Source organism: Gymnoscopelus braueri (assembly GCF_963280865.1).
Source record: "Gymnoscopelus braueri genome assembly, chromosome: 18".
Lineage (NCBI taxonomy): Eukaryota > Metazoa > Chordata > Actinopteri > Myctophiformes > Myctophidae > Gymnoscopelus > Gymnoscopelus braueri.
The window spans coordinates 19,242,692-19,257,542 of NC_137618.1; positions in this window are offsets into that span (position 1 = coordinate 19,242,692).

Sequence of the window (14,851 nt, forward strand, 5' to 3'; positions counted from 1 at the left end):
TAGAGTGGGGATCGGGAATTCCCGCCCATTCATTTCAATGAAGTTGCTCACCTGCACTCCCTCAGGTCTTTGGCAACACACACGGCGAGTTTGAAGTCGATTGTTCGCACAGTTCTTGAGATACGCAAAGGACAGATAAGCACACACACCTACAGACACAGGTATTTGCGTAATATATAGATAAATTAGTAGATAGACAAACTATACTATAAAAATGGTCAAACATTGGCCAAATTGTAAAATAATATAAGAAAGAGGCAAACATTTTGAAACTAGAAGATCTACAAGCTCCCAATGCCTCTTATTGTGAGCTTGTAGATCTGCTATTTTCACAATATTTATCTGTTAACCGAGTCAAACTAAATTCAAATATGATTATTTTGGGGGGGGTCATGCCCTGAAAAGGTTGAGAACCACTGGTCTATGACATCAGTTGAATGCTGTCTTTGCAGCTGGAGGGAGGAAAAAGGACCTGGATGAACACTGCACCTCATCACAACATAATGCAACAACACAATCAACTTTGCCAGAGCATGTTATTAATTCTGTGTTATTACAAAATCCTATCCTGTGTGCAGGTATCTCTCTCTAATGCGAACACGCTGTATACGGATTGCTTTCACCCCAGGTTGACTCAACATCAGATCTGGATACAATGCGAGCCAGAGGGGCTTAGTGTTTCCCCTTGTAGGTGAAGTCGTAGCAGTAGAGGTGGACAATTTTTACGCTCGTGAAGTGACATTGTAAGTTAGTGGATCAACAGCATAGGATCTCACCTTTGAGTTGTCTTTTTAGGAATGTCCCCTTCTGTGATATTTTCTTTGGTTCGCATCTTTTCTTCCCACTGAAATCACTGAAGTCCCATGTCCCTAAGCGCAAACACTGTTACTCTGCAGAAATCTATGTTTTTTTTAATGGTTGTATAAAATCTGATGTCTTTCTTTAACTTTATCTCTGTGTTTCTACCTGTCTTTCTCAGGGATCAAAGTTCTCAGTCGCCACGACTGATTTCAGTCATTTTTATTGACCATAGAAGCCAGCATATCTCATATGGAAGCATGTTGCGCAGCAAAAATAGCCTGTCTACGAGCTCTCAATGCATCAGCTTGTAGATAGGCTATTTTTGGTTATTATTTTAAGATTAGACTATTTGAACTAAATGGTCAAACTAGAAATATGTTCAGAAGCATCTTCCATTAAATCTTAATAGTCTTGGATATTTCAAATAAAAGCAAAGGTTAAAGCCTCAATCTGTGATTTCTTCACTTGGTTGGAAGTATGTAGAACAATATTACTAAAACATCATTTTATAAATTGTGTTAATGTTTTAGAAATGGGCCTATAGTGGAGGGCTCCTTTCACACTTTTTCACAAATCAGACATGAAGTCATACAAAAAAATTAAGTCTGGAGATTTTATTTAATCCATGCTTTCTTTGTCTTAGTCTTGTGAGCTAAGATCTTCAAGCTCACAATACGTCACATCGTCACGATGCGACATGTTGTGAGCTTGTAGGTACTATTTTCAAAACTTAAAAGTTTGTATTTATGTATTCATGGGATTCCTTTCATTATTTAGTAATTAGTATTTTGTATTAATATTTAATATTAACATGAATTTGATTTTATTCCTGAAAGATTTTTGTGTTTTTATATTTTTTAGTCTTTTGAAATCATTGAAACAATTGTTAGGGGGTATTTACTCGCGACCCATGAAAATGTGTCCGCGACCCACAAATGGGTCCAGACCCACTGTTTGAGAACCACCGTCAGAGATGACCAACAACGCGGCAAAGACACATGAATACGTCTGAGATCAACATGGGATCCAGGTGTCATTATCTATTAGACCCGCACTTGTTCAATGTCTCTGTAATCTTCATTTATCTCCACTGCACAGGTGATTAGTGTCTATGCAGTTTTACCAGAGCCCTGTTAGTCAGCATTACCTGCTTCCACCTCTAACAACTTGGACGTAGGGCTGGATTTTGAGAGGCACACATTGTTTTTTTTGGCGGGCGCCTCGTGAGTCACAAAGAGCGGATATTGGCTCTAGTCCTTTCTTCTTCCTGAAGTTGACCTCAGTTTGAATCAGACACTGTCATCATGGTATGCACTCTTAGTTGGTGAGCCACCCCACCCACCTCTTTTTATATTGTACTTTTTTTAATAGATTTTTAAAACGTTTTTTTTACTGGCCAGCTGTTTTTAATTTTATTCAGCCAATGACTGTAAACTTAATTTTGTTTTTGTTTTTGTAATTAATTATCAGGCATCTTTCCCCAGGCCCTCCTGTCATGTTGGATTCATAACGCTTCATGTTCAGGGGGACAAAACGTATGGAATATTGTTTTCTTTTTTTTATCCCATGATTCTGAAACCCATTTTTCACCCAGTGCAAAAGCATAAGCTTGTAATCCTGGGCATTACTCTCCCTTTGCCAGCCTGGGAAGAGCCCCAAACTGAGCTCATGCTTCCTTCAACGCATGAGGAGTGAGCAGGCGGCTTCTTATCACCTGACAGGAGGGAGTTTCCCCGGTAGGACGTAGCGCGTGGAAGGAACACGTTATTCCAACCAGTTCCTTTCCCCCCCATCAGGCACCCCAGCTGACCAGGGGGAGGCAGCATAGAGAGACCAGGATTACTGCATGTTTTTGTGAGGGTACCTACCCTAGGGGACACGGGAAGAACATGCAAACTCTACACAGAAAGGGCGTTTCGCCAACCCCACCTAGGGTATGGGCACTGATGACAAACGTATGGAATCTTAAGATTGTCCTCTGCTCAGACGCAGGACACGTTGAAGAATGGACAAGCTAAGATTATGGAATAATTTACTGCCCTCCCCTCAGACGCAGCACAAGATGGAGGGTGGATTCTTTCTGGATGTTGTAGTCAGAAAGGGTGCGTCCATCTTCCAGTTGCTTGCCAGCAAAGATCAGTCTCTGCTGGTCAGGGGGAATGCCTTCCTTGTCTTGGATCTTGGCTTTGACATTCTCAATGTTGTCACTTGGCTCAACCTCCAAGGTGATGGTCTTGCCAGTGAGGGTCTTGACGAAGATCTGCATTCCTCCCCTCAGACGCAGCACAAGATGGAGGGTGGATTCTTTCTGGATGTTGTAGTCAGAAAGGGTGCGTCCATCTTCCAGTTGCTTGCCAGCGAAGATCAGCCTCTGCTGGTCAGGGGGAATGCCTTCCTTGTCTTGGATCTTGGCTTTGACATTCTCAATGTTGTCACTTGGCTCAACCTCCAGGGTGATGGTCTTGCCAGTGAGGGTCTTGACGAAGATCTGCATTCCTCCCCTCAGACGCAGCACAAGATGGAGGGTGGATTCTTTCTGGATGTTGTAGTCAGAAAGGGTGCGTCCATCTTCCAGTTGCTTGCCAGCAAAGATCAGTCTCTGCTGGTCAGGGGGAATGCCTTCCTTGTCTTGGATCTTGGCTTTGACATTCTCAATGTTGTCACTTGGCTCAACCTCCAAGGTGATGGTCTTGCCAGTGAGGGTCTTGACGAAGATCTGCATTCCTCCCCTCAGACGCAGCACAAGATGGAGGGTGGATTCTTTCTGGATGTTGTAGTCAGAAAGGGTGCGTCCATCTTCCAATTGCTTGCCAGCGAAGATCAGCCTCTGCTGGTCAGGGGGAATGCCTTCCTTGTCTTGAATCTTGGCTTTGACATTCTCAATGTTGTCACTTGGCTCAACCTCCAGGGTGATGGTCTTGCCAGTGAGGGTCTTGACGAAGATCTGCATTCCTCCCCTCAGACGCAGCACAAGATGGAGGGTGGATTCTTTCTGGATGTTGTAGTCAGAAAGGGTGCGTCCATCTTCCAGTTGCTTGCCAGCGAAGATCAGCCTCTGCTGGTCAGGGGGAATGCCTTCCTTGTCTTGGATCTTGGCTTTGACATTCTCAATGTTGTCACTTGGCTCAACCTCCAGGGTGATGGTCTTGCCAGTGAGGGTCTTGACGAAGATCTGCATTCCTCCCCTCAGACGCAGCACAAGATGGAGGGTGGATTCTTTCTGGATGTTGTAGTCAGAAAGGGTGCGACCATCTTCCAGTTGCTTGCCAGCGAAGATCAGCCTCTGCTGGTCAGGGGGAATACCTTCCTTGTCTTGAATCTTGGCTTTGACATTCTCAATGTTGTCACTTGGCTCAACCTCCAGGGTGATGGTCTTGCCAGTGAGGGTCTTCACAAAAATCTGCATGTTTGCTTACTTTGAGTTTTCTGATATTATTTTACTGGGATACTGTTACCTGCAACAAACTCCGCAAACTGCAACGCTTAATCCCTTTCGCTCACTCTTATATTGGCAGTGACGTCACTTCGCATGTGTCATTGGCAGAGAGGCATTGTCAATGTCTCCAAAATTAGAAATGCATGGGCAATACCCGTTGGTCACACAAGAACCTCCGTTATGCAATACTCATTGTACCCGAGTACTTAGTGCATACCATATAGTTGCATATTATCTAGAGTGGGGATCGGGAATTCCCGCCCATTCATTTCAATGAAGTTGCTCACCTGCACTCCCTCAGGTCTTTGGCAACACACACGGCGAGTTTGAAGTCGATTGTTCGCACAGTTCTTGAGATACGCAAAGGACAGATAAGCACACACACCTACAGACACAGGTATTTGCGTAATATATAGATAAATTAGTAGATAGACAAACTATACTATAAAAATGGTCAAACATTGGCCAAATTGTAAAATAATATAAGAAAGAGGCAAACATTTTGAAACTAGAAGATCTACAAGCTCCCAATGCCTCTTATTGTGAGCTTGTAGATCTGCTATTTTCACAATATTTATCTGTTAACCGAGTCAAACTAAATTCAAATATGATTATTTTGGGGGGGGTCATGCCCTGAAAAGGTTGAGAACCACTGGTCTATGACATCAGTTGAATGCTGTCTTTGCAGCTGGAGGGAGGAAAAAGGACCTGGATGAACACTGCACCTCATCACAACATAATGCAACAACACAATCAACTTTGCCAGAGCATGTTATTAATTCTGTGTTATTACAAAATCCTATCCTGTGTGCAGGTATCTCTCTCTAATGCGAACACGCTGTATACGGATTGCTTTCACCCCAGGTTGACTCAACATCAGATCTGGATACAATGCGAGCCAGAGGGGCTTAGTGTTTCCCCTTGTAGGTGAAGTCGTAGCAGTAGAGGTGGACAATTTTTACGCTCGTGAAGTGACATTGTAAGTTAGTGGATCAACAGCATAGGATCTCACCTTTGAGTTGTCTTTTTAGGAATGTCCCCTTCTGTGATATTTTCTTTGGTTCGCATCTTTTCTTCCCACTGAAATCACTGAAGTCCCATGTCCCTAAGCGCAAACACTGTTACTCTGCAGAAATCTATGTTTTTTTTAATGGTTGTATAAAATCTGATGTCTTTCTTTAACTTTATCTCTGTGTTTCTACCTGTCTTTCTCAGGGATCAAAGTTCTCAGTCGCCACGACTGATTTCAGTCATTTTTATTGACCATAGAAGCCAGCATATCTCATATGGAAGCATGTTGCGCAGCAAAAATAGCCTGTCTACGAGCTCTCAATGCATCAGCTTGTAGATAGGCTATTTTTGGTTATTATTTTAAGATTAGACTATTTGAACTAAATGGTCAAACTAGAAATATGTTCAGAAGCATCTTCCATTAAATCTTAATAGTCTTGGATATTTCAAATAAAAGCAAAGGTTAAAGCCTCAATCTGTGATTTCTTCACTTGGTTGGAAGTATGTAGAACAATATTACTAAAACATCATTTTATAAATTGTGTTAATGTTTTAGAAATGGGCCTATAGTGGAGGGCTCCTTTCACACTTTTTCACAAATCAGACATGAAGTCATACAAAAAAATTAAGTCTGGAGATTTTATTTAATCCATGCTTTCTTTGTCTTAGTCTTGTGAGCTAAGATCTTCAAGCTCACAATACGTCACATCGTCACGATGCGACATGTTGTGAGCTTGTAGGTACTATTTTCAAAACTTAAAAGTTTGTATTTATGTATTCATGGGATTCCTTTCATTATTTAGTAATTAGTATTTTGTATTAATATTTAATATTAACATGAATTTGATTTTATTCCTGAAAGATTTTTGTGTTTTTATATTTTTTAGTCTTTTGAAATCATTGAAACAATTGTTAGGGGGTATTTACTCGCGACCCATGAAAATGTGTCCGCGACCCACAAATGGGTCCAGACCCACTGTTTGAGAACCACCGTCAGAGATGACCAACAACGCGGCAAAGACACATGAATACGTCTGAGATCAACATGGGATCCAGGTGTCATTATCTATTAGACCCGCACTTGTTCAATGTCTCTGTAATCTTCATTTATCTCCACTGCACAGGTGATTAGTGTCTATGCAGTTTTACCAGAGCCCTGTTAGTCAGCATTACCTGCTTCCACCTCTAACAACTTGGACGTAGGGCTGGATTTTGAGAGGCACACATTGTTTTTTTTGGCGGGCGCCTCGTGAGTCACAAAGAGCGGATATTGGCTCTAGTCCTTTCTTCTTCCTGAAGTTGACCTCAGTTTGAATCAGACACTGTCATCATGGTATGCACTCTTAGTTGGTGAGCCACCCCACCCACCTCTTTTTATATTGTACTTTTTTTAATAGATTTTTAAAACGTTTTTTTTACTGGCCAGCTGTTTTTAATTTTATTCAGCCAATGACTGTAAACTTAATTTTGTTTTTGTTTTTGTAATTAATTATCAGGCATCTTTCCCCAGGCCCTCCTGTCATGTTGGATTCATAACGCTTCATGTTCAGGGGGACAAAACGTATGGAATATTGTTTTCTTTTTTTTATCCCATGATTCTGAAACCCATTTTTCACCCAGTGCAAAAGCATAAGCTTGTAATCCTGGGCATTACTCTCCCTTTGCCAGCCTGGGAAGAGCCCCAAACTGAGCTCATGCTTCCTTCAACGCATGAGGAGTGAGCAGGCGGCTTCTTATCACCTGACAGGAGGGAGTTTCCCCGGTAGGACGTAGCGCGTGGAAGGAACACGTTATTCCAACCAGTTCCTTTCCCCCCCATCAGGCACCCCAGCTGACCAGGGGGAGGCAGCATAGAGAGACCAGGATTACTGCATGTTTTTGTGAGGGTACCTACCCTAGGGGACACGGGAAGAACATGCAAACTCTACACAGAAAGGGCGTTTCGCCAACCCCACCTAGGGTATGGGCACTGATGACAAACGTATGGAATCTTAAGATTGTCCTCTGCTCAGACGCAGGACACGTTGAAGAATGGACAAGCTAAGATTATGGAATAATTTACTGCCCTCCCCTCAGACGCAGCACAAGATGGAGGGTGGATTCTTTCTGGATGTTGTAGTCAGAAAGGGTGCGTCCATCTTCCAGTTGCTTGCCAGCAAAGATCAGTCTCTGCTGGTCAGGGGGAATGCCTTCCTTGTCTTGGATCTTGGCTTTGACATTCTCAATGTTGTCACTTGGCTCAACCTCCAAGGTGATGGTCTTGCCAGTGAGGGTCTTGACGAAGATCTGCATTCCTCCCCTCAGACGCAGCACAAGATGGAGGGTGGATTCTTTCTGGATGTTGTAGTCAGAAAGGGTGCGTCCATCTTCCAGTTGCTTGCCAGCGAAGATCAGCCTCTGCTGGTCAGGGGGAATGCCTTCCTTGTCTTGGATCTTGGCTTTGACATTCTCAATGTTGTCACTTGGCTCAACCTCCAGGGTGATGGTCTTGCCAGTGAGGGTCTTGACGAAGATCTGCATTCCTCCCCTCAGACGCAGCACAAGATGGAGGGTGGATTCTTTCTGGATGTTGTAGTCAGAAAGGGTGCGTCCATCTTCCAGTTGCTTGCCAGCAAAGATCAGTCTCTGCTGGTCAGGGGGAATGCCTTCCTTGTCTTGGATCTTGGCTTTGACATTCTCAATGTTGTCACTTGGCTCAACCTCCAAGGTGATGGTCTTGCCAGTGAGGGTCTTGACGAAGATCTGCATTCCTCCCCTCAGACGCAGCACAAGATGGAGGGTGGATTCTTTCTGGATGTTGTAGTCAGAAAGGGTGCGTCCATCTTCCAATTGCTTGCCAGCGAAGATCAGCCTCTGCTGGTCAGGGGGAATGCCTTCCTTGTCTTGAATCTTGGCTTTGACATTCTCAATGTTGTCACTTGGCTCAACCTCCAGGGTGATGGTCTTGCCAGTGAGGGTCTTGAAGAAGATCTGCATTCCTCCCCTCAGACGCAGCACAAGATGGAGGGTGGATTCTTTCTGGATGTTGTAGTCAGAAAGGGTGCGTCCATCTTCCAGTTGCTTGCCAGCGAAGATCAGCCTCTGCTGGTCAGGGGGAATGCCTTCCTTGTCTTGGATCTTGGCTTTGACATTCTCAATGTTGTCACTTGGCTCAACCTCCAGGGTGATGGTCTTGCCAGTGAGGGTCTTGACGAAGATCTGCATTCCTCCCCTCAGACGCAGCACAAGATGGAGGGTGGATTCTTTCTGGATGTTGTAGTCAGAAAGGGTGCGACCATCTTCCAGTTGCTTGCCAGCGAAGATCAGCCTCTGCTGGTCAGGGGGAATACCTTCCTTGTCTTGAATCTTGGCTTTGACATTCTCAATGTTGTCACTTGGCTCAACCTCCAGGGTGATGGTCTTGCCAGTGAGGGTCTTCACAAAAATCTGCATGTTTGCTTACTTTGAGTTTTCTGATATTATTTTACTGGGATACTGTTACCTGCAACAAACTCCGCAAACTGCAACGCTTAATCCCTTTCGCTCACTCTTATATTGGCAGTGACGTCACTTCGCATGTGTCATTGGCAGAGAGGCATTGTCAATGTCTCCAAAATTAGAAATGCATGGGCAATACCCGTTGGTCACACAAGAACCTCCGTTATGCAATACTCATTGTACCCGAGTACTTAGTGCATACCATATAGTTGCATATTATCTAGAGTGGGGATCGGGAATTCCCGCCCATTCATTTCAATGAAGTTGCTCACCTGCACTCCCTCAGGTCTTTGGCAACACACACGGCGAGTTTGAAGTCGATTGTTCGCACAGTTCTTGAGATACGCAAAGGACAGATAAGCACACACACCTACAGACACAGGTATTTGCGTAATATATAGATAAATTAGTAGATAGACAAACTATACTATAAAAATGGTCAAACATTGGCCAAATTGTAAAATAATATAAGAAAGAGGCAAACATTTTGAAACTAGAAGATCTACAAGCTCCCAATGCCTCTTATTGTGAGCTTGTAGATCTGCTATTTTCACAATATTTATCTGTTAACCGAGTCAAACTAAATTCAAATATGATTATTTTGGGGGGGGTCATGCCCTGAAAAGGTTGAGAACCACTGGTCTATGACATCAGTTGAATGCTGTCTTTGCAGCTGGAGGGAGGAAAAAGGACCTGGATGAACACTGCACCTCATCACAACATAATGCAACAACACAATCAACTTTGCCAGAGCATGTTATTAATTCTGTGTTATTACAAAATCCTATCCTGTGTGCAGGTATCTCTCTCTAATGCGAACACGCTGTATACGGATTGCTTTCACCCCAGGTTGACTCAACATCAGATCTGGATACAATGCGAGCCAGAGGGGCTTAGTGTTTCCCCTTGTAGGTGAAGTCGTAGCAGTAGAGGTGGACAATTTTTACGCTCGTGAAGTGACATTGTAAGTTAGTGGATCAACAGCATAGGATCTCACCTTTGAGTTGTCTTTTTAGGAATGTCCCCTTCTGTGATATTTTCTTTGGTTCGCATCTTTTCTTCCCACTGAAATCACTGAAGTCCCATGTCCCTAAGCGCAAACACTGTTACTCTGCAGAAATCTATGTTTTTTTTAATGGTTGTATAAAATCTGATGTCTTTCTTTAACTTTATCTCTGTGTTTCTACCTGTCTTTCTCAGGGATCAAAGTTCTCAGTCGCCACGACTGATTTCAGTCATTTTTATTGACCATAGAAGCCAGCATATCTCATATGGAAGCATGTTGCGCAGCAAAAATAGCCTGTCTACGAGCTCTCAATGCATCAGCTTGTAGATAGGCTATTTTTGGTTATTATTTTAAGATTAGACTATTTGAACTAAATGGTCAAACTAGAAATATGTTCAGAAGCATCTTCCATTAAATCTTAATAGTCTTGGATATTTCAAATAAAAGCAAAGGTTAAAGCCTCAATCTGTGATTTCTTCACTTGGTTGGAAGTATGTAGAACAATATTACTAAAACATCATTTTATAAATTGTGTTAATGTTTTAGAAATGGGCCTATAGTGGAGGGCTCCTTTCACACTTTTTCACAAATCAGACATGAAGTCATACAAAAAAATTAAGTCTGGAGATTTTATTTAATCCATGCTTTCTTTGTCTTAGTCTTGTGAGCTAAGATCTTCAAGCTCACAATACGTCACATCGTCACGATGCGACATGTTGTGAGCTTGTAGGTACTATTTTCAAAACTTAAAAGTTTGTATTTATGTATTCATGGGATTCCTTTCATTATTTAGTAATTAGTATTTTGTATTAATATTTAATATTAACATGAATTTGATTTTATTCCTGAAAGATTTTTGTGTTTTTATATTTTTTAGTCTTTTGAAATCATTGAAACAATTGTTAGGGGGTATTTACTCGCGACCCATGAAAATGTGTCCGCGACCCACAAATGGGTCCAGACCCACTGTTTGAGAACCACCGTCAGAGATGACCAACAACGCGGCAAAGACACATGAATACGTCTGAGATCAACATGGGATCCAGGTGTCATTATCTATTAGACCCGCACTTGTTCAATGTCTCTGTAATCTTCATTTATCTCCACTGCACAGGTGATTAGTGTCTATGCAGTTTTACCAGAGCCCTGTTAGTCAGCATTACCTGCTTCCACCTCTAACAACTTGGACGTAGGGCTGGATTTTGAGAGGCACACATTGTTTTTTTTGGCGGGCGCCTCGTGAGTCACAAAGAGCGGATATTGGCTCTAGTCCTTTCTTCTTCCTGAAGTTGACCTCAGTTTGAATCAGACACTGTCATCATGGTATGCACTCTTAGTTGGTGAGCCACCCCACCCACCTCTTTTTATATTGTACTTTTTTTAATAGATTTTTAAAACGTTTTTTTTACTGGCCAGCTGTTTTTAATTTTATTCAGCCAATGACTGTAAACTTAATTTTGTTTTTGTTTTTGTAATTAATTATCAGGCATCTTTCCCCAGGCCCTCCTGTCATGTTGGATTCATAACGCTTCATGTTCAGGGGGACAAAACGTATGGAATATTGTTTTCTTTTTTTTATCCCATGATTCTGAAACCCATTTTTCACCCAGTGCAAAAGCATAAGCTTGTAATCCTGGGCATTACTCTCCCTTTGCCAGCCTGGGAAGAGCCCCAAACTGAGCTCATGCTTCCTTCAACGCATGAGGAGTGAGCAGGCGGCTTCTTATCACCTGACAGGAGGGAGTTTCCCCGGTAGGACGTAGCGCGTGGAAGGAACACGTTATTCCAACCAGTTCCTTTCCCCCCCATCAGGCACCCCAGCTGACCAGGGGGAGGCAGCATAGAGAGACCAGGATTACTGCATGTTTTTGTGAGGGTACCTACCCTAGGGGACACGGGAAGAACATGCAAACTCTACACAGAAAGGGCGTTTCGCCAACCCCACCTAGGGTATGGGCACTGATGACAAACGTATGGAATCTTAAGATTGTCCTCTGCTCAGACGCAGGACACGTTGAAGAATGGACAAGCTAAGATTATGGAATAATTTACTGCCCTCCCCTCAGACGCAGCACAAGATGGAGGGTGGATTCTTTCTGGATGTTGTAGTCAGAAAGGGTGCGTCCATCTTCCAGTTGCTTGCCAGCAAAGATCAGTCTCTGCTGGTCAGGGGGAATGCCTTCCTTGTCTTGGATCTTGGCTTTGACATTCTCAATGTTGTCACTTGGCTCAACCTCCAAGGTGATGGTCTTGCCAGTGAGGGTCTTGACGAAGATCTGCATTCCTCCCCTCAGACGCAGCACAAGATGGAGGGTGGATTCTTTCTGGATGTTGTAGTCAGAAAGGGTGCGTCCATCTTCCAATTGCTTGCCAGCGAAGATCAGCCTCTGCTGGTCAGGGGGAATGCCTTCCTTGTCTTGAATCTTGGCTTTGACATTCTCAATGTTGTCACTTGGCTCAACCTCCAGGGTGATGGTCTTGCCAGTGAGGGTCTTGACGAAGATCTGCATTCCTCCCCTCAGACGCAGCACAAGATGGAGGGTGGATTCTTTCTGGATGTTGTAGTCAGAAAGGGTGCGTCCATCTTCCAGTTGCTTGCCAGCGAAGATCAGCCTCTGCTGGTCAGGGGGAATGCCTTCCTTGTCTTGGATCTTGGCTTTGACATTCTCAATGTTGTCACTTGGCTCAACCTCCAGGGTGATGGTCTTGCCAGTGAGGGTCTTGACGAAGATCTGCATTCCTCCCCTCAGACGCAGCACAAGATGGAGGGTGGATTCTTTCTGGATGTTGTAGTCAGAAAGGGTGCGACCATCTTCCAGTTGCTTGCCAGCGAAGATCAGCCTCTGCTGGTCAGGGGGAATACCTTCCTTGTCTTGAATCTTGGCTTTGACATTCTCAATGTTGTCACTTGGCTCAACCTCCAGGGTGATGGTCTTGCCAGTGAGGGTCTTCACAAAAATCTGCATGTTTTCTTACTTTGAGTTTTCTGATATTATATTACTGGGATACTGTTACCTGCAACAAACTATGCAAACTGCAACGCTTAATCCCTTTCGCTCACTCTTATATTGGCAGTGACGTCACCTCGCATGTGTCATTGGCAGAGAGGCATTGTCAATGTCTCCAAAATTAGAAATGCATGGGCAATACCCGTTGGTCACACAAGAACCTCAGTTATGCAATACTCATTGTACCCGAGTACTTAGTGCATACCATATAGTTGCATATTATCTAGAGTGGGGACCGGGAATTCCCGCCCATTCATTTCAATGAAGTTGCTTACCTGCACTCCCTCAGGTCTTTGGCAACACACAATGCGAGTTTGAAGTCGATTGTTCGCACAGTTCTCGAGATACGCAAAGGACAGATAAGCACACACACCTACAGACACAGGTATTTGCATAATTTATAGATAAATTAGATGTACAAACTATACTATAAAAAATTGTCAAACATTGGCCAAATTGTAAAATAATATAAGAAAGAGGAAAACATTTTGAAACTAGCAGATCTACAAGCTCCCAATGCCTCGCGTTGTGAGCTTGTAGATCTGCTATTTTCACAATATTTATCTGTTAACCGAGTCAAACTAAATTCAAATATGATTATTTTGGGAGGTCATGCCCTGAAAAGGTGAGGGACAGCGAGTGCATTTTCCGGCAGCGGCTGCTGCCGAGGCAGCTCCGCGGAGCTGCCGGCGGCGCGAGCTTTGGGAGTGTGCTGCGTTTGTGTAACGCAGTCCACACCAATATTATTTACGATTCTGTGCCTATCGGTACATAACTCGGACGGCGCTTAGTCGAATAGCAGACCATCGGCCGGTCGTCGCGGGCACTCGCGCCTGGAGGCGCTCGGGCACGACTCCTTGGCCTCAAGGTCTGCTGATTCGGCGCGCCTCTGTCATGGTCCAAAACTATACTTTATCGGCGGAAAAAATAAGTTGACTGCCGCTCCTCCACCGGCAGTTCCGCTGCTGCCGCTCCTCCACCGGCAGTTTCCGCGGCAGTTCCGCTGCTCCGCCGCTCCACCGCCGGCAGTCACTGCCGGGAGCTGCCGCTCCTCCACCGGCAGTTACCGCGGAAGTTCCGCGGCTGTTGCCGCTGCCGGAGAATGCACTCGCTCCTTCTGGAAAAGGTTGAGAACCACTGGTCTGTGACATCAATTGAATTCTGTTTTTGCAGCTGGAGGGAGGAAAAAGGACCTGGTTGAACACTGCACCTCATCACAACATAATGCAACAACACAATCGACTTTGCCAGAGCATGTTATTCATTCTGTGTTATTACAAAATCCTATCCTGTGTGCAGGTACCCCAGGTTGACTCCACATCAGATCTGGATACAATGCAGCCAGCCAGAGGGGCTTAGTGTTTCCTCTAGTAGGTGAAGTCGTAGCAGTAGAGGTGGACAATTTCTGCGCAAGTTAAGTATCATTCATAGTCGGACGTAAGGATACGTAACGAGCGCCGGCGCTCCTTACGTTGTCGTTTTTGTCAACAGCGGGTCAACAGCAGAGGATCTCACCTTACTCTTTTAGAGCGGTTTTTAAGGAGTAAGGATTCACATGTTTTTATGACTGTTGGTAGAGCATTCCTCATTTTAGTGGCATAGCAGTAGAACGAATTTAATCCATTGTTAGAGCCAAATCTGGGTTGAATGTGGTGAGCTCCCTCTGGTGTTGTGATTGTGGATGTCATTGACGTTTTTGAAGTAGTTAGAAACAAGTAAAAAAAAAACGCAACCCGCAACAACCAATATTTACAATCGACTTTCTAGAAGAATAAGCCCAACGTCGCTTATAATTAGCAGACATGGCAACACTGATTGTTTTCATTCCGAATTAACCAGTATGATCCGATCTAGAACCCGCCTACCATATCTGGTGATTTGCACATAAATACAATCAGTTTCCGTATCCGTTCAAGACCCTAACCGGATCAGCAACCTCCAAAGTGAACTGATCCCAGTTTACATGACTAGTGTCTGTGTCAGCCAATTAGCCAATCATAGCGCGACCATCCGTTCAGGCTATGGGATACTGTCGTGTTAGTGTTGCCAGATTCTAAGAGAGAAATAAGCAACCAGGTCTATGAAAACAAGCCCGAAAGAAGCGACTAGGCT